This window comes from Cherax quadricarinatus, chromosome 3, assembly GCF_038502225.1.
Source record: "Cherax quadricarinatus isolate ZL_2023a chromosome 3, ASM3850222v1, whole genome shotgun sequence".
NCBI lineage: Eukaryota > Metazoa > Arthropoda > Malacostraca > Decapoda > Parastacidae > Cherax > Cherax quadricarinatus.
In genome coordinates this window covers 15,822,875-15,849,035 of record NC_091294.1, presented here as the reverse complement: position 1 = coordinate 15,849,035, position 26,161 = coordinate 15,822,875, and the positions used below count along the sequence as shown (strand labels likewise).

Below are 26,161 nucleotides of genomic sequence, written 5' to 3'. Positions count from 1 at the left end.
TTATACTGACTCGGAAATTGTGCAGATGGTTGTAAATCCACAGCAGAAAGCCAGGGGAGGAGAAAGCAGTGATGAAAATGAAGATGCAATAAAAAAGTGTCTACTGATAGGTTAATTAAGTGTATCCTAACCTAACTACTCTGTAATCCGGCACACTACAGGTCCCAATGATGCCGGATTAGTGATGGCTGACCTGTAGCCCGCTCACTTTAGTTACGGTGTATACTGCTACGACTCCCGGGTGTTTCGCCTGAGTTGTCTCCGCTAAGACTCGCTCCACTCGCCAGCAGTGACAGCCCCAGGGGCAGTACCAGTCAAGAAATGTCCTCCTGAGTCCCTTGCCAGTAGTAGTCCTGCCCAGTTGCCGAGTACTGACAATGCTTCACTTGAGGGCACCAGCAGGTTGTGGCCCAGGTTAAGCAAACCCCTGCAGCGTCTACTCTACAATGACTACTCCACCGTTCCAGAAAAGACCGTACCCTGTTACGTCATAGCTCAGTTGCAGCGATGTCTTGTGTTCTAATATCTGTCCAAACACAGGAAGGCATGCAGTGATGCCCACCAAGGTTTACCAACTTGGACGATAATATTTAGCACACCCCTCTTTTCTTCTCTCCCTGTAGGAAGTTTTTTTTATCGATGTCCACATGCACATATGTTTTTATTCTGTGTTCTGTGCCCTGTTCCCGAGAGAGAGAGTGAGTTTTTCCAGTCAATCATGGTCGAGGACAACCATGGGTAGGTGGCCGAGCGATGTATGCCCAGCTGGGTTCATATTTCATGCCACTATGATGCTCACACTAGTGGCAAATGCCTACCAAGCTCAGTCGACACCATGCTTACCCTGTCTCATTCTGGCAGCTGACTTCACTCAGTCAACAAGGTTTACTTGGCCACTCTCTCCCAGGCATGGTCCTCAGGGCCCTGGCACTCAAACACTGCCTCTGTACCAAGAGCCCAAATAAAGTAAGGTTGCCTCCAAACACTTAATATTGATCCCAGCTTGCACAGGACTCAAATCAATTGTAATATATTGTGTTGTCTCTCAGTGTACTTGTGGTGCCCCTGCTTTTCATTGGGGGAATGCTGCATCTTTTGCAGAGTCTTTTGCTTTCACAGGGAGTAATTCTCATGTGCATGTTTGGTACTGATCTCTAGGATTTTCCAAGTGTATACAGGTCTCCTTCCACACACACAAGCACCACACACACACAAGCTCCACACACACACACACACACACACACAAGCTCCACACACAATACTCATGCACAAGTTCCACACACAATACACACACACGCTCCACACACAATACACACACACACAAGCTCCACACACAATACACACACACACAAGCTCCACACACAATACACACAAGCTCCACACACAATACACACACACACAAGCTCCACACACAATACACACACACAAGCTCCACACACAATACACACACACACAAGCTCCACACACAATACACACACAAGCTCCACACACAATACACACACACAAGCTCCACACACAATACACACACACAAGCTCCACACACAATACACACACACAAGCTCCACACACAATACACACACAAGCTCCACACACAATACACACACACACAAGCTCCACACACAATACACACACACACAAGCTCCACACACAATACACACACACACAATACACACACACAATACACACACACAAGCTCCACACACAATACACACACACACAAGCTCCACACACAATACACACACACACAAGCTCCACACACAATACACACACACACAAGCTCCACACACAATACACACACACAATACACACACAAGCGCCACACACAATACACACAAGCTCCACACACAATACACACACAAGCTCCACACAATACACACACACACACACAAGCTCCACACACAATACACACACACACAAGCTCCACACACAATACACACACAAGCTCCACACACAATACACACACAAGCTCCACACACAATACACACACAAGCTCCACACACAATACACACACACAAGCTCCACATACAATACACACACAAGCTCCACACACAATACACACACACAAGCTCCACACACAATACACACACACAAGCTCCACACAATACACACACAAGCTCCACACACACACAAGCTCCACACAATACACACACAAGCTCCACACACAATACACACACACAAGCTCCACACACACACGCGCACACACACAAGCTCTACACACAATACACACACAAGCTCTACACACAATACACACACACAAGCTCTACACACAACACACACACACAAGCTCTACACACAATACACACACACAAGCTCTACACACAATACACACACACAAGCTCTACACACAATACACACACACAAGCTCTACACACAATACACACACACAAGCTCTACACACAATACACACACACAAGCTCTACACACAATACACACACACAAGCTCTACACACAATACACACACACAAGCTCTACACACAATACACACACACAAGCTCTACACACAATACACACACACAAGCTCTACACACAATACACACACACAAGCTCTACACACAATACACACACACAAGCTCTACACACAATACACACACACAAGCTCTACACACAATACACACACACAAGCTCTACACACAATACACACACACAAGCTCTACACACAATACACACACACAAGCTCTACACACAATACACACACACAAGCTCTACACACAATACACACACAAGCTCTACACACAATACACACACACACAAGCTCTACACACAATACACACGCACAAACTCTACACGCAATACACACACACACAAGCTCTACACACAATACACACACAAGCTCTACACACAATACACACACACAAGCTCTACACACAATACACACACACAAGCTCTACACACAATACACACACACAAGCTCTACACACAATACACACACGCACAAGCTCTACACACAATACACACACGCACAAGCTCTACACACAATACACACACGCACAAGCTCTACACACAAGCTCCACACACAATACACACGCACAAGCTCCACACACAATACACACGCACAAGCTCCACACACATGCGCACACACACAAGCTCTACACACAATACACAAGCTCTACACACAATACACACACACAAGCTCTACACAATACACACACACAAGCTCTACACACAATACACACACACAAACTACACACAATACACACACAAGCTCTACACACAATACACACACAAGCTCTACACACAATACACACACACAGCTCGCTCCACACACAACACAAGCTGCCACACACAACACACACACAAGCTGCCACACACAACACACACACAAGCTGCCACACACAACACACACACACAAGCTGCCACACACAACACACACACACACACACAAGCTGCCCCACACACACACACACAAGCTGCCCCACACACACACACACAAGCTGCCACACATAACACACACACACACACACAAGCTGCCACACACACACACACACACACACACACACACACACACACAAGCTGCCACACACAACACACACACAAGCTGACACACACAAGCTGCCACACACACACACAAGCTGCCACACACAACACACACACACACACACACACAAGCTGCCACACACAACACACACACAAGCTGCCACACACAACACACACACAAGCTGCCACACACAACACACACACAAGCTGCCACACACAACACACACACAAGCTGCCACACACAACACACACACAAGCTGCCACACACAACACACACACAAGCTGCCACACACAACACACACACAAGCTGCCACACACAACACACACACAAGCTGCCACACACAACACACACACAAGCTGCCACACACAACACACAAGCTGCCACACACACAAGCTGCCACACACACAAGCTGCCACACACACAAGCTGCCACACACACAAGCTGCCACACACACAAGCTGCCACACACACAAGCTGCCACACACACAAGCTGCCACACACACAAGCTGCCACACACACAAGCTGCCACACACACACACACACACACACACACACAAGCTGCCACACAACACACACGCACACATATGTGGGAGTTCGAACACGTGGATTGGGTAAAAAATACTCACGTAGGCTGGAAGTACGTATATTGTAACTGAAATATGTGGAAGGGCGCCACAGCCGAACCTGCCTCTCTCTGCCCCTTGGCTAGACTGACTGAGGAGTGCCCATGGGCGAGGGGGCGCTTGAAATCCTGCTAGGTCAGCAACAATATGAATACAGCCAGTGACTCAGGCAGAGACGGTTGGTAGTGAGTCATCTACTGGTACACTGGTTACTGGTAACTGGTTACTACTACTGAGAGCTCGGCGACGCTAACGTATGTCGTCCCGACATACAACTAATACAAACTAGAGAAGGCAGGTATACGGCTTGGGCTGATTCTATACAATGTCAAAGTACACAACAATTAAACATTATAACATACATAAGTAGAACATTGGAATGGAAGCTTACGTAACTGAAACTAATTCAATACAAGGTATAATATAGCACAACTCATCGAATGAAACTCAACGTTGGGATTACACAATAGAAGTGATAAAAAAAAATTTGATCGATCGATCTGTATTCATGTGACCTACGAATTCTGAGGAAGGAATATATACAAAGAAAAGTGTTTAACAGAACTGTTAAGTACCTTTCTTTCTCACCTTCCTATCTTGAGTCTACCTGGAGGGTGTTAGGGGGGTCAACGCCCCCGCGGCCTGGTCCATGACCAAATTGAGATGCTACACACACACACACACACACACACACACACACACACAAGCTGCCACACACAACACACAAGCTGCCACACACAACACACAAGCTGCCACACACAACACACAAGCTGCCACACACAACACACAAGCTGCCACACACAACACACAAGCTGCCACACACAACACACAAGCTGCCACACACAACACACAGCTCCACACACAAGCTCCATACACAATACACACACAAGCTCCATACACAATACACACACAAGCTCCATACACAATACACACACAAGCTCCATACACAATACACACACAAGCTCCATACACAATACACACACAAGCTCCATACACAATACACACACAAGCTCCATACACAATACACACACAAGCTCCATACACAATACACACACAAGCTCCATACACAATACACACACAAGCTCCATACACAATACACACACAAGCTCCATACACAATACACACACAAGCTCCATACACAATACACACACAAGCTCCATACACAATACACACACAAGCTCCATACACAATACACACACAAGCTCCATACACAATACACACACAAGCTCCATACACAATACACACACAAGCTCCATACACAATACACACACAAGCTCCATACACAATACACACACAAGCTCCATACACAATACACACACAAGCTCCATACACAATACACACACAAGCTCCATACACAATACACACACAAGCTCCATACACAATACACACACAAGCTCCATACACAATACACACACAAGCTCCATACACAATACACACACAAGCTCCATACACAATACACACACAAGCTCCATACACAATACACACACAAGCTCCATACACAATACACACACACACAAGATCCATACACAATACACACACACACAAGCTCCATACACAATACACACACACACAAGCTCCATACACAATACACACACACACAAGCTCCATACACAATACACACACACACAAGCTCCATACACAATACACACACACACAAGCTCCATACACAATACACACACACACAAGCTCCATACACAATACACACACAAGCTCCACACACAAACGCACACACACAAGCTCCACACACAAACGCACACACAAGCTCCACACACAATACACACAAGCTCCACACAATACACACACAAGCTCCACACACAATACACACTCAAGCTCCACACACAATACACACACAAGCGCCACACACAATACACACACACACACAAGCTCCACACAATACACACACACACACACAAGCTCCACACAATACACAAGCAAGCTCCACACACAATACACAAGCAAGCTCCACACACAATACACAAGCAAGCTCCACACACAATACACAAGCAAGCTCCACACACAATACACAAGCAAGCTCCACACACAATACACAAGCAAGCTCCACACACAATACAAACAAGCTCCACACACAATATACACAAGCTCGACACAATACACACACACACACGGGTCGGTCCTAGGACCAGTGCTATTTTAGGTATATGTGAATCACATGATGGAAGGGATAGACTCAGAAGTGTCCCTGTTCGCAGATGGTAAGTTAATTAAGAGAATTAAATCAGATGAGAATCAGGCAGGACTTCAAAGAGACCTGGACAGGTTGGACACCTGGTCCAGCAACTGGCTTCTCGAATTTAACCTCACCAAAAGCAAAGTCACGAAGATCGGGGAAGGGCAAAGGAGACCACAGACACAGTATAGGCTAGGTGGCCAAAGACTGCAAACCTCGCTCAAGGAGAAAGATCTTGGGGCGAGCATAACACCAAGCACGTCTCCGGAAGCACACATTAACCAGAAAAGTCAGGTTGTAGGTGTTTTCTTCCCTCAGTGCTTTTACAAATGGCTGAAACAGCATATCAGGCCAGGCAGTCAACAACACAACGCAACCCCCAATAAATGGAACCGAGGAGGATTTGGACAGATAAAGCCATTGATTAAAACTTTCTGGTCCTGCCAGAATGGAAACGAGTTAGAAGTGTAATAGGTGAAAATGGACTGTGAAGTGAGGCGTGAAGGGTAGGGGGTTAAATAAGAGGGTAAGTGAAAGGGGTTTGTGTAGTAATGGGAAAAGTGAGAAGTGAAGAGGGTTTCCAAGTAGATACCAGGAAATTTACTAGTAATTCAGTGATGATTGCTAGAGCAGCTACTAGGGTTTGCTAGGTGACTGGAAAAGAGAAATAAATATTGTTGTATATGAGTAAAAGAGTGAAGAGTGAAAATGGCAGGCATTAGGGGGGTACAGGCTGCCATAATTATTTTTATCTTTCTCCTGTAATTCCATGAAGAAAGAAATCAATCATGGGAAAAGGCAAATGGGGTAATAGCACCCTGGACAGTAAAAGCCCAACAGCTGCCATCCTACCAGAAACGTAAATGTCACTATAGCCGCAAGGTATGGCAACACCGAATACCCTAACAAAAACAGTGGCACACAGCTCTAAAGTGGTGATATCCAAATTAATCCAGGACCTCAAACTATTGTCCAGAGGCAAAACACAGATAAATGATGGTGTTAATGACAGTCTAGTAGCTAGGAATGATAACCTTAACTCCACATGTAATGCATACATAGGTCAATGTGAGACAATACAGCCATTCTTATTATCTCAAACACCGCCAAACAGGTGCATACACTGCACTAAAGTATGCAAGAAAAACAGAAAAGACACCTTATGTAAAATGTGTAAGGGGTGGAGGCATAATGGATGTACGTATGTACAATTATAGTAACGGTGCCAGAATTCATTTTGTGTGTAACAAATGCACTTTGGCACAGTTACCCTTTAGCAATGATAATTGATTTACCTAATTTTAATACACATGACCCATTGCCATATATTGATGATTATAATTGTTTTATGAAAACAGGCCTTCACTTTATTCATGTCAATGCAAGATCACTTTCCAAAATTGGCAGAGATTAGGATTCTAGCCAACAGAACTAGGGCAGCAGTTATATCCATCTCTGAATCCTGGTTGGATGATATGGTGACTGACGACAAGGTCAAAATAGAAGGTTACAATATAAAACGCTTAGATAGGAACAAGAAGGGTGGTGGGGTATGTGCCTACATAAGAAATGACTTAGCTTACAACCCAAGACCAAATTTAAATAACAAACTAGAGATTCTATGGTTCGAAGTGCTGCTTCCCAAGACTAAACCCATCTTAGTAGGCACTAGTTACCGCCCTCCCACCCATGACTTTTCCAGAGTCTTGTCCGGACTTGAAAACAATTGAGAGACAATAATACTGGGCAACTTCAATATCTGTTTTCAGCAGCAAAATAACTGGCTATGCAAAAGGTATAAGCAAATTCTAGGTTTAAATAGTTACACTCGACAAATAAATACACCAACCTGGATCACACAGTTCTTAGCCACCCTAATTGACCACATACTTTGTAACTGCTCTGAGAGCATTAGTCTGTCAGGCGTCATTACCACAGGCCTTAGTGATCATTTCATCATTTACTGCACCAGGAAAATCACTAGGGATAGGATAGGCCTACACAGGACAATAAAAATGAGATCAACTAGAAACTACAGTAAAGAAACACTGGTAAATAGGCTACACAATTGTGACTGGACAGAGATAAGTTGCACGGACGTAAACGATGCCTGGGAAAAATTCAAAACAATGTTCACTACCATCCTTGATAATACTCCACCAGTTAAAGAGGTTAGGATGAAATGAACTGAACCCTGGATGACTAGTGAGATATTAGATTAATATGAAATTCAGAGACCAGCTGCTAAAAAGATTTAAAGCAAACGGACAGGATATTGCACCACTAAATGAATTCCAAAGAGTGAGGAACACAGTACAGACACTTATAAAAGGAGCAAAAGCAAAGCACTATTGCTCAAAAATTGAAGAGTATAAGCATAATCCCAGAAAGCTCTGGCAAAAACTAACACAGCTGGGGTATAGTCATAAACCAGTAGATAGGTCTAACATGGTACTATCGATAACGAGGTATGCCACGAAACATCTAAGGTGGCAAATTGTTTTAATTCCTACTACACATCTGTTGCATCAACACAAGTAAACTACCAGCTGCATCAATTACTTTTAACACAAACTCTGATAAGTTTCAAATATTTTTTTATTATTATTAACACACTGGCCGATTCCCACCAAGGAAGGATGGCCCGAAAAAGAAAATCTTTCACCATCATTCACTCCATCATTGTCTTGCCAGAAGGGTGCTTTACACTACAGTTTTTTAAACTGCAACATTAACACCCCTCCTTCAGAGAGCAGACACTGTACTTCCCATCTCCAGGACTCAAGTTCGGCCTGCCGGTTTCCCTGAATCCCTTCATAAATGTTACTTTGCTCACACTCCAACAGCACGTCAAGTATTAAAAACCATTCATCTCCATTCACTCCTATCAAACACACTCACGCATGCCTGCGGGAAGTCCAAGCTCCTCGCACACAAAACCTCCTTTACCCCCTCCCTCCAACCTTTTCCTAGGCCGACCCCTACCCCGCCTTCCTTCCACTACAGACTGATACACTCTTGAAGTCATTCTGTTTCGCTCCATTCTCTCTACATGTCTGAACCACCTCAACAACCCTTCCTCAGCCCTCTGGACAACAGTTTTGGTAATCCCGCACCTCCTCCTAACTTCCAAACTACAAATTCTCTGCATTATATTCACACCACACATTGCCCTCAGACATGACATCTCCACTGCCTCCAGCCTTCTCCTCGCTGCAACATTCATCACCCATGCTTCACACCCATATAAGAGCGTTGGTAAAACTATACTCTCATACATTACCCTCTTTGCCTCCAAGGACAGAGTTCTTTGTCTCCACAGACTCCTAAGTGCACCGCTCACCCTTTTCCCCTCATAAATTCTATGATTCACCTCATCTTTCATAGACCCATCCACTGACATGTCCACTCCCAAATATCTGAATACATTCACCTCCTCCATACTCTCTCCCTCCAATCTGATATCCAATCTTTCATCACCTAATCTTTTTGTTATCCTCATAACCTTACTCTTTCTTGTATTCACTTTTAATTTTCTTCTTTTGCATACCCTACCAAATTCATCCACCAACCTATGCAACTTCTCTTCAGAATCTCCCAAGAGCAGTGTTGTCAGCAAAGAGCAACTGTGACAGCTCCCACTTTATGTGTGATTCTTTATCTTTTAACTCCACGCCTCTTGCCAAGACCCTCGCATTTACTTCTCTTACAACCCCATCTATAAATATATTAAACAACCACGGTGACATCACACATCCTTGTCTAAGGCCTACTTTTACTGGGAAATAATCTCCCTCTTTCCTACATACTCTAACTTGAGCCTCACTATCATCGTAAAAACTCTTCACTGCTTTCAGTAACCTACCTCCTACACCATACACCTGCAACATCTGCCACATTGCCCCCCCTATCCACCCTGTCATACGCCTCTTCCAAATCCATAAATGCCACAAAGACCTCTTTAGCCTTATCTAAATACTGTTCACTTATACGTTTCCCTGTAAACACCTGGTCCACACACCCCCTACCTTTCCTAAAGCCTCCTTGTTCATCTGCTATCCTATTCTCAGTCTTACTCTTAATTCTTTCAATAATAACTCTACCATACACTTTACAAGGTATACTCAGCAGACTTATCCCCCTATAATTTTTGCACTCTCTTTTGTCCCCTTTGCCTTTATACAAAGGAACTATGCATGCTCTCTGCCAATCCCTAGGTACCTTACCCTCTTCCATACATTTATTAAATAATTGCACCAACCACTCCAAAACTATATCCCCACCTGCTTTTAACATTTCTATCTTTATCCCATCAATCCCGGCTGCCTTACCCACTTTCGTTTTACCTACTGCCTCACGAACTTCCCCCCCACTCACAACTGGCTCTTCCTCACTCCTACAAGATGTTATTCCTCCTTGCCCTATACACGAAATCACAGCTTCCCTATCTTCAACATTTAACAATTCCTCAAAATATTCCCTCCATCTTCCCAATACCTCTAACTCTCCATTTAATAACTCTCCTCTCCTATTTTTAACTGACAAATCCATTTGTTCTCTAAGCTTCCTTAACTTGTTAATCTCACTCCAAAACTTTCTTATTTTCAACAAAATTTGTTGATAAGATCTCACCCACTCTCTCATTTGCTCTCTTTTTACATTGCTTCACCACTCTCTTAACCTCTCTCTTTTTCTACATATACTCTTCCCTCCTTGACTCACGAAATCGTAATGACACAATTGCAAACAAACCATACCCCGGCCGGGATTGAACCCGCGGTCAGTCTCAAAACTCCAGATCGTCGCGTTAGCCACTAGACCAGCTAGCCACAATAAGATTCGTCCAACTAAGTATATTTCTACACCATAGGAAGGTTAGCACAGGCACCACTATGACCACAAAAGCAAGTTTTTACAGACGAATCTCCAGCTAGCGTGGCCGTGACGAACTCTAGCTCAAGTCCCTTCACTGGCGTCAACATGACTCACGAAATCGTAATGACACGATTGCAAACAAACCATACCCCGGCCGAGATTGAACCCGCGGTCAGAGAGTCTCAAAACTCCAGCCCGTCGCGTTAGCCACTAGACCAGCTAGCCACAATATACCTAGTTGGACGAATCTTATTGTGGCTAGCTGGTCTAGTGGCTAACGCGACGGGCTGGAGTTTTGAGACTCTCTGACCGCGGGTTCAATCTCGGCCGGGGTATGGTTTCTCTTCCTTCCTTGCATCACTTCTACTTTGTAAAAACTTCTCATATGCTAACTTTTTCTCCCTTACTGCTCTCTTTACATCATTCCACCAATCGCTCCTCTTCCCTCCCACACCCACTTTCCTGTAACCACAAACTTCTGCTGAACACTAACACTACTTTTTTAAACCTACCTCGTACCTCTTCGACCCCATTGCCTATGCTCTCATTAGCCCATCTATCCTCCAATAGCTGTTTATATCTTACCCTAACTGCCTCCTCTTTTAGTTTATAAACCTTCACCTCTCTTCCCTGATCCTTCTATTCTCCTTGTATCCCATCTACCTTTTACTCTCAGTGTAGCTGTTTCAAACTTACTATACCAATAAAGGGGTAACCCCAAACAGTTGTCAACTAGTAAGTGTATCTCATGATTTTTTTGAATAAAGAACTAAGCAGGTTAAACCCAACTAAGAGCACTGGCCCGGATAACATCCCGTCAAAGTACCTATAAGATGGTGCTTCTGAACTGTCAATCCCTATTGCTCACATAAATTTGTCAATCACCACTAATACCGTACCAGAGGGGTTCAAGGAGGCCAGAGTTACTCCTATCTTCAAGAAAAATAGTAGGTCTGATGTAAGCAACTATAGGCCTGTTAGTATACTCAGTATAATATCCAAAATTCTAGAGAGGGCAGTATACTGTCAAGTAGTTAAGTACCTTAATGACAACATTCTCCATAGCTATCAATCAGGCTTTAGAATATCTTACTCAACCAACACCTCCCTAATTAATCTGATGGATTACTTGAGAACTGAAATGTCAATGGGGAACCTCATAGGTATGGTAACCTTAGACCTGCAAAAGGCCTTCGATACTGTCAACCACAATATATTACTTAAGAAACTTCAAGCTATCAGTATAGGTTCTGTACTGGTTTAAGCCCTACCTTAGCAACAGAAGACATTGTCAAAATCAACAAAACGAAATCAGAACCGCTGCCGATAGCATGTGGAGTTCCCCAAGGTAGTATTCTGGGTCCCTTATTATTCCTATGCTATGTTAACGACATGCCTATCAACGTCAAGTGCAAACTCCTACTGTATGCAGATGACAGTGCTCTGTTAGTGTCAGGTAAAGACCCACAAGATATAGCTAATGTATTAACACCAGAACTGGAGTCCTGCAGCAAATGGTTAGCAGACAACAAACTCTCATTACACCTTGGGAAAACTGAAGCCATTCTCTTTGGCACAAAAAACTGAGAAGGGGAAATAATTTTGATGTCCAGTGTAATGGGGAGCCCATCACTTTCAGTTTCCTCAGTAAAATATCTGGGAATCCCTTTTGACCCATACATGTCAGGAGAACTGATAGGGAACAGTGTAGTAAAGAAAGCGAATGCCAGACTGAAGTTCCTGTATAGACAAGCAGAGTGTCTACCTACTGAGGCTATCAGGACCCTATGTTCAGCCCTTATACAGTGTCATATGGATTATGCTTGCTCTTCATGGTACTCTGCCTGGGGAAAAGAGAGAGAGAGAGAGAGAGAGAGAGAGAGAGAGAGAGAGAGAGAGAGAGAGAGAGAGAGAGAGAGAGAGAGAGAGAGAGAGAGAGAGAGAGAGAGAGAGAGAGAGAGAGAGAGAGAGAGAGGGGAGAGAGAGAGAGAGAGAGAGAGAGAGAGAGAGAGACATGAGAGATAGAGAGAGAGAGAGAGAGAGAGAGAGAGAGAGAGAGAGAGAGAGAGAGAAGAGAGAGAGAGAGAGAGAGAGAGAGAGAGAGAGAGTTTTGAGAGAGAGAGAGAGAGAGAGAGAGAGAGAGGAGAGAGAGAGAAAGAGAGAGAGAGAGAGAGAGAGAGAGAGAGAGAGAGAGAGAGAGAGAGAGAGAGAGAGAGAGAGAGAGAGAGAGAGAGAGAGAGAGAGAGAGAGAGAGAGAGAGAGAGAGAGAGAGAGAGAGAGAGAGAGTGAGAGAGAGAAGAGAGAGAGAGAGAGAGAGGAGAGAGAGAGAGAGAAGAGAGAGAAAGAGAGAAAGAGAGAGAGGAGAGAGAGAAGAGAGAGAAGAGAGAAGAGAGAGAGAGAGAGAGAGAGAGAGAGAGAGAGAGAGAGAGAGAGAGAGAGAGAGAGAGAGAGAGAGAGAGAGAGAGAGAGAGAGAGAGAGAGAGAGAGAGAGAGAGAGAGAGAGAGAGAGAGAGAGAGAGAGAGAGAGAGAGAGAGAGAGAGAGAGAGAGAGAGAGAGAGAGAGAGAGAGAGAGAGAGAGAGAGAGAGAGAGAGAGAGAAAGGACATAAGGAGGACCAGTGTCGGAAGAAAAAGGAACTTGACAGACAGGGCCACCTGTTTAGAGACCTGTTCTCAGAACAAACCAGCAGGATCTCTGAATTGGTAAACACTCTCACACGTCACCCACTTAGCTACTCCTATCCCAGCCCATCAGGTGGGATTGGGCCTTATACAAGACCACAGACCTACATCCCTGCAGCTGCCTCAGTACCCTACCTCTCTCAAGGGCAGGCACCTTACATTCCCTACACACCCACCACCTCAAGCTGACCACTTCATCATGAGGAGCCAGTCTATCAGCATCCTGTCGGCCAACATTAGAGGTTTCATTACTAATGTTGGAGAGCCTACACATAGCTTTGTGAACACTCGACGTCCCCGACATGATAGCTGTTGTTGAAACATTTTTGGATGACAGGACTCCAGAAAATTTTGCAAGAATTGCTGGCTACACCTCATGGATGAGAAGAGACAGGCAAGGGCAAGGAGGTGGTGTTGCTGTGTGCTTCTCTAAAAGTGTTCATGCCCAGCACATAGATGTTGCCACCCCTACACATCTTGAAATGATGTTCTTCAAGCTCTGTATAAACACTAGTATTCTCTGTACTAGCATGTGCAATGTACAGACCTCAGTGGCAACATGCAGACCCTATCAACTTCCTAATGGAAAATATTGACTCCCTTCTGCTACAACACAACTGTCAACATATTATAATTGTTGGTGACCTCAACCAGCACCTTATACAGAGGGACTTTGATGACCTTCTTGCAGTGTTTGACATGAGAAACTTTGTTGATTTACCTACTCATATCTGGCTCCTCCTCCCTTGACCCAGTAGTGAGTGATCTGGCAGAAGGCATAGTCACTTGTCAACCCCTCGGCTACGTTGGGATCGTCTGACCACAAGGCTGTTTTTACCTACACTTAAGATCCCAACAGAACGAGGTGAGGAGTCCACACGCACAACCTGGCTATGGGAAAGAGGTAATTGGCCAGCCCTTTGCTCTGAGGGCTCGCCACCACCGACTGGAATGCTCTTCTCCAGGGGATGTTGACAACCAAGTGAAAGCCTTCACTGGACACATCCTTAATCTGCAACAAGAACACATTCCTCACCGGCAATATGTGACAAAGCCTACAGATCAGCCTTGGTTTGGCTTTCGTTGTAGAGAGGCTGCTACTGCTAAGTACAAAGCATGGCGAAGGTATAAGAGACATCCTACCACCTATAACAGGAACTTGCACATGCAAGCCTGTAGGCATATGGGTGATGTTCAAAAGTGGGCCATTACTAAATGGGAGGTGGACACTAAAAGAAAGTTAGCATCAGGTAGGGTAGGCTCCAAAACCTGGTGGTCCCTGGTCAAGGACAGACAAGGTTATCTGCCTGATGAACTTATTCCACCTCTAAATCGACAGGATGGGACCACCTCTACTAGTAGTCAAGAGAAGGCGGACCTCTTTGCTGAACACTTTGCTACCAAAATGCAAGTTCCTGATCCAGCAAGGGACCCTCCTTGGCTAGCTGCAAGAACTGTGTCAAAACTGTCAGTGGTGACAATAAGGCAGGAGGAGGTGCATTTCCTTCTTAAATCACTTGACCAAGAAAAGGCTGTGGGCCCAGACAAGTTGAGCCCAAGATTGTTGAGAAGATGTGCAGACCAGCTAGCAGCACCTCTAACTCACATCTTTCAGCACTGCCTAGTACAGTGTAAATGGCCCTCTCCATGGAAAGAGGCAAATGTAGTCCCTGTTCACAAAAAGAAGAGCAGAGCAGAAATCAGCAACTACAGACCAGTGTCACTCCTGTCAATCACTGGTAAGATCCTTGAGACAATAATCTCAAGACAAATGACAGATTTTTTTGACTACCACTCACTACTTTGTGATCGTCAATATGGCTTCAGGAAAGGTTACTCTGCTGCTGATCTGTTGTTAAACCTCTCCACTAAGTGGCACCAGTCACTGGATGAATCCAAAGTCAGCTGTGTGGTAGCACTGGACATTGCTGGCGCTTTCGACCGGGTGTGGCACCAGGGCCTCTTAGCAAAACTTCAAGCACTGGGAATTGCAGGCTCTACGCTATGTCTCCTCAGTGATTACCTTCATGGTAGATCTCAAGTGTAGTCCTCAATGGAACGGAATCAGCAAGGCATCCTATTGGGGCAAGCGTTGCCCACAAGGAAGTGTGCTGGGTCCACTGTTATGGAATGTCTACTTCAACGACCTTCTTCATCTCATCCCAGAATCACATGCATATGCAGACGACTGTACACTGACATTCACTTATCCAAGAGAAGAAATGCCAGCTGCTCTAAGCTACATCAATCACCAGCTGAGAGCTATATCAGCTTGGGAAATAGATGGCAAGTAACATTTGCACCTGAAAAAGCATAAAATGATGTTCGTCTCTAGGCACCATGATGGTAATGCTGGCGCAGTAGTAAGGATGAATGGGACGATGTTGGCACCTGGAGAAGAAGTTGATATCCTTGGGGTGAAATTTGACTCCAAACTAACCATGAAGAACCATGTTGTAAATCTTGCAAACAAGGCAGCCAGGAAGCTTACAGCACTTCGCGTATCTGCATCTGCTTGACAGTAGGGGTTGCAAGATCCTGCACGAGGCACAAGCACGCTCACACCTTGAGTATGCTCCACTTTCTTGGTTTGCCTGCCCCCTCCCCCTCTCATCTGCACTGCTTGACAGAGTAGAGAACAGAGCAAGACGTCTCATCTCTCGCCTGGACCCATCCTGGATAGATCTGTCATTTCAGCAGAGCCTTCAACATAGGAGGGATGTGGGTGGCCTTACTGTTATGTACAAGGCCAATATTGTCAAAATACCACACTTGGATCCACTTCGAGGACAGCGTGAAACAAGCTTTTATGCCACAAGGTGGGCAGAAAGCAGCAATTCACTCTGGCTGTACCCTTCTCCAGAACATCACTCCATCTGAGATCATACATACCCAGGATGACTCGAGTATGGAACACATTCGTACAGCATAATGATGTCAACGAGATAACGTCCAGTTGATCAAATGAAAATGCTGGCCCACAGATGGCTCCAACTTCATCCTGTTCCCTACTTGTATGTCTCATAACAAAATGCTTTCAAATGAGCTGATGTAGGTAATAGCTCTTAGCTTGCCAATAAAGTTAGGGAATCCTCAACCTGTAAATAGCTGTCAATAAAGCTAGGGATCCTTAACCTTGTCAAACCCTGTAAAAAAAAAAAAAAAAAAAAAAAAAAAAAAAAAAAAAAAAAAAGAGAGAAAGAGAGAGAGAGAGAGAGAGAAAGAGAAAGAGAAAGAGAAAGAGAAAGAGAGAGAAAGAGAAAGAGAAAGAGAAAGAGAAAGAGAAAGAGAAAGAGAAAAAAAGAGAAAGAGAAAAAAAGAGAAAAAGAGAGAAAGAGAAAAAAAGAGAAAAAGAGAGAAAGAGAGAAAGAGAGAAAGAGAGAAAGAGAGAAAGAGAGAAAGAGAGAAAGAGAGAGAGAGAGAGAGAGAGAGAGAGAGAAAGAGAGAAAGAGAAAGAAAGAGAGAGAGAGAGAGAAAGAGAAAGAAAGAAAGAGAAAGAGAGAGAGAAAGAGAGAGGAAGAGAGAAAGGGGGAGAGAGAGAGAGAGAGAGAAAGAGAGAGAAAGAAAGAGAGAGAAAGAAAGAGAGAGAAAGAGAGAGAAAGAGAGAAAGAGAGAAAGAGAGAAAGAGAGAAAGAGAGAAAGAGAGAAAGAGAGAAAGAGAGAAAGAGAGAAAGAGAGAAAGAGAGAAAGAGAGAAAGAGAGAGAAAGAGAGAAAGAGAGAAAGAGAAAGAGAGAGAAAGAGAGAGAAAGAGAGAGAGAAAGAGAGAGAAAGAGAGAGAGAAAGAGAGAGAGAAAGAGAGAAAGAGAGAAAGAGAGAGAAAGAGAGAGAGAGAGAGAGAGAGAGAGAGAGAGAGAGAGAGAGAGAGAGAGACTGCAAATCACCCAGAACAAAACAGTATGATTCATCCTGGGCCTGGGTCCAAGAGAGCATGTAGGCCAGAATGAATTACAGCAGTTGGACATGCTGAATGTTGACAGAGTAAAACAAGTTAAGCTAAATCATGTTTATAAAACTGCTCACAGTGTTTACCTGGAGTTTAATTGGAGAGAGTTCCAGGGGTCAACGCCCCCGTTGCCCGGTCTGTGAGCAGGCCTCCTGGTGGATCAGAGCCTGATCAACCAGGCTGTTACTGCTGGCTGCACGCAAACCAACGTACGAGCCACAGCCCGGCTGGTCAGGTACCGACTTTAGGTGCTTGTCCAGTGCCAGCTTGAAGACTGCCAGGGGTCTGTTGGTAATCCCCCTTATGTATGCTGGGAGGCAGTTGAACAGTCTCGGGCCCCTGACACTTACTGTATGGTCTCTTAATGTGCTAGTGACACCCCTGCTTTTCATTGGGGGGATGTTGCATCGTCTGCCAAGTCTCTTGCTTTCGTAGCGAGTGATTTTCGTGTGCAAGTTTGGTACTAGTCCCTCTAGGATTTTCCAGGTGTATATAATCATGTATCTCTCCCGCCTGCATTCCAGGGAATACAGGTTTAGGAACCTCAAGTGCTCCCAGTAATTGAGGTGTTTTATCTCCGTTATGCGCGCCGTGAAGGTTCTCTGTACATTTTCTAGGTCAGCAATTTCACCTGCCTTGAAAGGTGCTGTTAAGTGTGCAGCAATATTCCAGCCTAGATAGAACAAGTGACCTGAAGAGTATCATGGGCTTGGCATCCCTAGTTTTGAAGGTTCTCATTATCCCCTTGCGATTGATATAATGTTATGGTCCTTGAAGGCGAGATCCTCAGACATGATCACTCCCAGGTCTTTGACGTTGGTGTTTCGCTCTATTTTGTGGCCAGAATTTGTTTTGTACTCTGATGAAGATTTAATTTCCTCGTGTTACCATATCTGAGTAATTGAAATTTCTCATCGTTGAACTTCATATTGTTTTCTGCAGCCCACTGAAAGATTTGGTTGATGTCCACCTGGAGCCTTGCAGTGTCTGCAATGGAAGACACAGTCATGCAGATTCGGGTGTCATCTGCAAAGGAAGACACGGTGCTGTGGCTGACATCCTTGTCTATGTCAGATATGAGGATGAGGAACAAGATGGGAGCGAGTACTGTGCCTTGTGGAACAGCTTTTCACTGTAGCTGCCTCGGACTTTACTCTGTTGACTACTACTCTGTTCTGTTTGTGAGGAAATTATAGATCCAGCGACCAACTTTTCCTGTTATTCCTTTAGCACGCATTTTGTGCGCTATTACGCCATGGTCACCCTTGTCGAAGGCTTTTGCAAAGTCTGCATATATTACATCTGCATTCTTTTTGTCTTCTAGTGCATCTAGGGCCTTGTCGTAGTGATCCAATAGTTGAGACAGACAGGAGCGACCTGTTCTAAACCCATATTGCCCTGGGTTGTGTAATTGATGGGTTTCTAGATGGGTGGCGATCTTGCTTCTTAGGACCCTTTCGAAGATTTTTATGATATGGGATGTTAGTGGTATCAGTCTGTAGTTCTTTGCTGTTGCTTTACTGTCCCCTTTGTGGAGTGGGGCTATGTCTGTTGTTTTTAGTAACTGTGGGACGACCCCCGTGTCCATGCTCCCTCTCCATAGGATGGTAAAAGCTCGTGATAGGGGCTTCTTGCAGTTCTTGATGAACACAGAGTTCCATGAGTCTGGCCCTGGGGCAGAGTGCATGGGCATGTCATTTATCGCCTGTTCGAAGTCATTTGGTGTCAGGATAACATCAGATAGGCTTGTTAACCAAATTCTGTGGCTCTTATAAAAAATTCATTTTGATCTTCAACTCTCAGTCTGGCTTGCTAAAAACTGAGTCATATTGGGACTTGAGTAGCTCACTCATTTCCTTGCTGTCATTTGTGTAGGACCCATCTTGTTTAAGTAGGGGCCCAATACTGGACGTTGTTCTCAACTTTGATTTGGCATCGAAAAGAAATACTTTGGGTTTCTTTCGATTTCATTTATGGCTTTTAGTTCTTCCCGCGATTCCTGACTCCTATAAGATTCCTTTAGCTTAAGTTCGATGCTTGCTATTTCTCTGACCAGTGACTCCCTACGCATTTCAGATATATTGGCCTCTTTTAGCCGCTCTGTTATTCTTTTCCATCGCCTGTAAAGGGAGTGCCTGTCTCTTTCTATTTTATATCTACTCCTTTTTCTTAGAGGAATAAGCCTTGTGCATACATCAAGTGCCACTGAATTAATCTGTTCTAGGCATAAGTTGGGATCTGTGTTGCTTAGTCTATTTTCCCAGCTTATATCGGTTAAAACTTGGTTTACTTGGTCCCACTTTATGTTTCTGTTATTGAAGTTGAATTTGGTGAATGCTCCCTCGTGACTAATCTCATTATGTCAGTCTGGGGCTCCACGCATACATGTCTGAACCTCAATTATGTTGTGATCCGAGTATATTGTTTTTGATATGGTGACATTTCGTATCAGATCATCATTGTTAGTGAAGATGAGTTCTAGTGTATTCTCCAGTCTAGTAGGCTCTATTATTTGCTGATTTAAATTGAATTTTGTGCAGAGATTTAAAAGCTCGTGTGTGTGCGAGTTCTCATCAGAGCTGCCTCCTGGTGTTATTACTGCAACAACATTATTTGCTATATTCCTCCATTTTAGGTGCCTTAAGTTGAAATCCCCCAGGAGCAAGATGTTGGGGGCAGGAGCTGGCAGATTTTCCAGACAGTGGTCAATTTTTAACAGCTGTTCCTGGAATTGCTGGGACATTGCATCCAGAGGCTTGTAGACTACCACAATGACTAGGTTTTGGTTCTCGATCTTTACTGCTAAAACGTCCACTACATCATTTGAGGCATTAAGCAGTTCTGTGCAAACAAGTGACTCTGCGATGTACAGGCCAACCCTCCCCCCCCCTTTTGCCTGTTCACTCTGTCGCATCTGTATAGGTTGTAACCTAGGATCCATATTTTGTTGTCCAAGTGATCCTTTATGTGAAAGCCGCTAACATTGCATTTGCCTCTGGAAGCAGTCCACGGATGAAAGGTATTTTGTTGTTTGTTGCTAGCTTTAGACCCTGTATATTTGCAAAGAAGAATGTCATCGGACTGGTGGTATTGTTGGTACTGGGGGGGGATTTTTTTTCCGGCATTAGTATCTGTATCTGTTGGTTTGGAGTGGAGGCCATCGACTGTGGTTCCACTCCAGGAATGACTGGATTTGGTGTACGATTTCTGCCATTTCCTGCCAGTTTTTTTCCTTCCTGGCACTAAAAAACCTCTCCCTCTTGAGTGGCTGTGGCTACCCCGGTTTTCCCATGGCCTGGATGTTTTGTATCCTTTTGTCCCATTTAGATGGTGTGCCTGGCAATTTAAGTTATAGCACAGTCTTTCCTGTACTGAAGAGGGACACATTTCAGGGTGAAAAAGCTTACAGGGAGTGAGTTTGCATTTTCCTGTTGTCATATGGGCACGGCATTTTCCAGAATATCTTGCTGCCAATTTTGTCAAGGTTGGGAACCAAAATAATCATAGTACTAGGGGGAGAGAGCACAACTTTGTAGTACCCACAGTCAGTGGCCAGGCTTCAAATACCTTTTATTGTACATCAATAAAGGAATGGAACAGACTGCCCACACATGTCAAAGCCAGTCATAGCATGAACCAGTTCAAGAAGAGTGCCAAAAGGTGTCTGATGAATGTAGCTACAGAAAGGGAGGGGAATGATTTATTTTTTAACTAACACGTGTAATTTTACCTTATTCCTAGTAATGACCCTCGTGTAGTTGATAGTCTTTTTAGTATGATAATAAGACGTTATCTTCATTATAGAATAAGATATTATAAGCTTTATATTATAATAAGGTAAAAGGACACCAATGGAAATAAGTCACTGACTTTTTTGGATTATTCCAGGTTCTCTACACATATGCTGCTATGTATTATAATCTATGTAATTATTTGTGTATACCTGAATAAACTTACCCATAATGACTAGTTTTTAAATGGAAAGGTACAATATTAATTATCTGACATGCATCATAATTATGTCTGTATATTGTATAAAGTATCAAAATCAAGAACTGAAATGAACTGAAAAGATCCAGTGACAGTATAAGTAAAATTACCAAGTCATGGAAATGAATGATGAAAACTGAGTCAGCACATTTTGGTAAGCTTGCCAAAAAATATATATTAGAAACGTATCTTGGATGTAAATATTCATTTAAAAAAGTACGTGTACTCAAATATATTTTTGAGAGAAGGCAAGACATGAGGGAAGTGGACGGGGAGTGACGTTCCCACTCACCTCATCCATGTCGGAGTTCTTCTTCTTGGGCGCCTTCAGGGGCTTCTTCTTTCCACCTGCAACACAACAAGAACTTCAGATAACAAGTAATGTCTTCAGCGTCCCTATTACACCCAACCGGCAAGGTACACCATGCATGCAGAAGAAAGAACTCAGTTACCTTCGCGTGAAGACATGTTGGTGGTGGTGGTGGTGGCGCCTCACTGCCCGCCTCACCTCACCCTCCCACTTAACTTCTCATATTTACTCTACATACCAGTACTTTTGTAGCTTCTTTTTATACCCTAAATAATCTGTAATTTAAAGGTATGTTAAATTATCTGGCATCGAGGGAAGAAAAGATTATTTTCAAAATTCTCCATTACATGTCCTGGATTTATGTGCCGTTCTCAAATGACTATTTTGCCGCCAAATCTTGAAATCTCGGTGGTGTACAATGTCCATTGTCGTAATACTAATATTAACAATCTTCATTTCTACCTTTGTAAATTGTGAGTTCATTACCTTTGTAAATTGTGAATTCATTACCTCTGTAACTTGCTCAGCTATCAAAACTTTTTTTATATATTTTATTTAAAACCCACAGATACATAAACCATAAAAGAAAAAAACACAAGCTGACAATTAGCAAATCAAAAAAAAAAAAAACCAACGGTGCCAGACAATGTCAGTACACACTCAAAACAAAATACATTTTAACACATTGATATAACAAAATTCTACTGAAAAAACAGACCGACTTCCAAACAAACAGTCGGAGTCATTATAAAACATATAGGAATAAGTCCTATAATCATATATGTATGTATATATATACTCATGCATATACTCACATACGTGTATGTGCACATGTGTTCGTACAGAACAAACTGGATTATACAAGAAATAATACGCCAATAACTTGTCACTAAAGAAGCTAGATAAATATTACATCCACTAATAGAACTATACCTAAGACATTGGTTCTCACAAACACACCTACACCCACACAAAGTTAATGTTACCGATTAACATTCAATATATAATATGACCTTCCACACAAAAAGAAGGGTATATATAAACCCCATAAGATACTTATATAGTCTCATGCATAGTTCATAATATACCCCTTCAATTATACAATAAGAAAAAAGACGTATGACAAGGATAAAGCTATCATCAGATTCGAATATATAAAGCATATCCTCACATATACATATGAATATAACCCCCTATATAAAATGGTTCTTATAACAATAAAGAAAAAACAGAACATAACATACAACTTTTAACTCTGTGGTTTTGCAAAATTCATAAGGTCTACATACCCCGGAGCCCCCGACGGCTCCCTGCAAATAAACTTTACCCACATCAAACACCTTGCAAACCAGTCAATCTTCCTCATCAGGCATCCAATCACTCCAAGAGGACACACCACTGAAGAGACCAACCCCTTGCCTCTCACCCCGTCACCAAGCGGAGTAGACGTTCAACAGTAAGTTCACGATATCCCTCCGGAAAACTAGTTACCCACCTTCCCCCATATAATTGTTTATTCCTACACGCTGTCCTATAAAAACACGCCGCTAACGCTTTTATCCTAATGTTTCCCTCCACCTCCCTCATCCCCCAAGAGACATACAAGTAATCAACTATTACGTATCTGATAGCCCTCCCCACCTCGTTGGGCACCCCTCCCATATCTAACATTAAAGCCCTAAGGGGTGATATCTGACCCCCCCCAATAAAAGGAAAACCCTCTTCAACCACAATCTTACCATCTCCAAAGCAGAACAAAAATATACTACATGGAAAGCAGTTTCAACTTCCCCACAAAAACAGCATGATGCCTCTCTCACAAAACCCATTTGTCTTAGCACCTCTTTCGATGCCAAAGTCCCCATAAGAAATCTATATACTAATTCCCTCACTCTTGCCTTTATTCTTAATTTACTAAATTCCACCCATATCATTCGCCAATCATATGTGGGATACACTGCCATCCCCTGCAGTGATTCCTGACGACGACTCACTCCCACCAACCGTTTTACCTTGAGTTTTTTAACATTGCGAACCTTTAACATAAACCTCAACATATCTTCACACTCAACTAAGTCCCTGCCCCCCCCACCATTTGCGGACATCCCACATCACCTCCCCCACTCGAAGACCCCTTTCACCCCCTGCCCGAATATACCTCTGCTTCACATATAGCGCCTTCACCCAAGATTCTAATGCCATCAATCCCAACCCTCCCTGTCTTACCACAGTCATTACCACATCTTTGCCCAACCACGCCCTCCCAAAACCCCACACATACCTTAATACTCTCCTTTGTAATTCCATAATATCCTGACTTCGTAAGGGATAAATTTCCGCCACTCCCCACACCTTACTATAAATCAGCGTATTCACCACCACAAGCCTTTGATGCAAGGTTACGTCCCTGGCCCAGAGACTCCTAAGCCTACTCAAAACTCTGTCCATTACCATTTCCGAATTAACCCTCCTGCTCTCCTGTGCATCTGCCAAGTACAAAATCCCACAAATCTTTAGCCTGTCTACAGTTATCCAGCCAAACTCCTCCCCCAACGTCCCGCCTACCCAAGCGCCTACCTCCAGCAACCGTGATTTCTGCTTATTAACTCTCATCCCAGTAGCATTCCCAAAAATCTCAAGTACCCTTCCCACTGTACTTAAATCTTCTATTTCATTAAGTAAAACAGTTGTATCATCTACATAACCCACAATATTCCCACAAAAACCTCCACACTCTCTCTTCCTTCCCATCCCACTCAACCAGAACATAGAAAGGATTCTGCATACATGCAAAGAGTATTTGGGAGAGTGGACACCCCTGCCTTAAACCCCTCCCCATGCTTACAGGACTACCCAACCTACCATTTACCTGTACTCTCATCGATACATCAGCATACAATGTTCTCACCCAACCCACCACTCTCCCTCCAAAACCCATTCTCACCATACTCTCAATCAAAAATTCCCTATTCACATAATCATAAGCTTTCTCCCAATCCAGACCTAGAATACCACCCTTACTACTACCCTCAAGGAAATCCCTAATACGTCCATGACCTACCCGCATACTCCTCCCCGGGATTCCAAACTGTCCCCCATGTATCACCGACCCCATGACCTTCTTCAGTCTATTACCTAAGATTTTCGCAAAAACCTTGTAATCTGCGCACATCAGAGATATTGCTCGATAAGCACTCAAAACTCTACTTCCCCTCTGCTTTGGCACCAAAACTATAACACTCGTACTTTGCAATTTGCCCAACTTCTCACTAGTTAACATATGATCCAATACCCTAACAAGGCATTGCCTAATACACCCCCAATGTGCTCTATAAAAATCATTTGGTATTTCGTCTATCCCCGGTGTTTTCCCGGTACTCATCCCTAAAACTGCCTCTTCCACCTCAACCTCACTTATGCCACCCTCCAACCCCACTCTATCCTGCTCACTTAAAACACTATGGAGCCCCCTTCCAAAAATTCCCTCCCAGGAACCCCCCTCCCTCCTACTCCATTTCTCCCTAAACCAACTATCAGCATAGAGACTCATACTTTCCGTGTTGGATAGGACCCGACCCTCTGGATACCCTCCCACCCCAGTGCTTGTCTCCAATTGTAGAATGGTGGTTACCGTCTGTCGATCTCGAAATTTACGTAAAACAAACCCGGACGGCTTATCACCCCACAATACATCCTCTAACCCCGCCCTAACCCTGATTGCATCAAACCTATCATTGTGTAATTCAGCTATTCTACTCCGAAGACTAGCCATGTCATCCCTCCTACCACCTCGCCCATCATAGTCTTGAAACTGTCCCTCCAAATAATTTTGCAACCCAAAATGCCACCTCGCCTCTTCTCGTCCCCTAACCTTAAAAAAATTCACTATCTCAGGTTTGGCCTGCATTTCCCACCAACCTAACAGATCTATCCCCCTATCCCTAGCCTCCCAAAAATGCAACCACCAATCACTGAAAAAAGGCCCCTCCCCTCCTCCCTAAGAAGCCTTACATTTAATTTCCAGTACCCAGAATAAATACGCACTACTCCATCCCACATCAGATCTGCTATTACCG

The 26,161-nt window shown here is 43.8% G+C and overlaps 1 long non-coding RNA gene across 1 annotated transcript in view; it reads right to left on the bottom strand.

The window, feature by feature from the left end:
- LOC128706575 (uncharacterized) overlaps nucleotides 1-22,327 on the bottom strand; it is a 42,825-nt gene extending 20,498 nt beyond the window's left edge. Inside the window, exons 1-2 of the long non-coding RNA XR_011392665.1 lie at nucleotides 22,228-22,327; nucleotides 22,068-22,123 (exon numbers count right to left, since the gene is read on the bottom strand). This is a non-coding gene — a long non-coding RNA (uncharacterized lncRNA). The remainder of the gene's footprint in view (nucleotides 1-22,067; nucleotides 22,124-22,227) is intronic.
- Nucleotides 22,328-26,161: the final 3,834 nt, after the last annotated feature.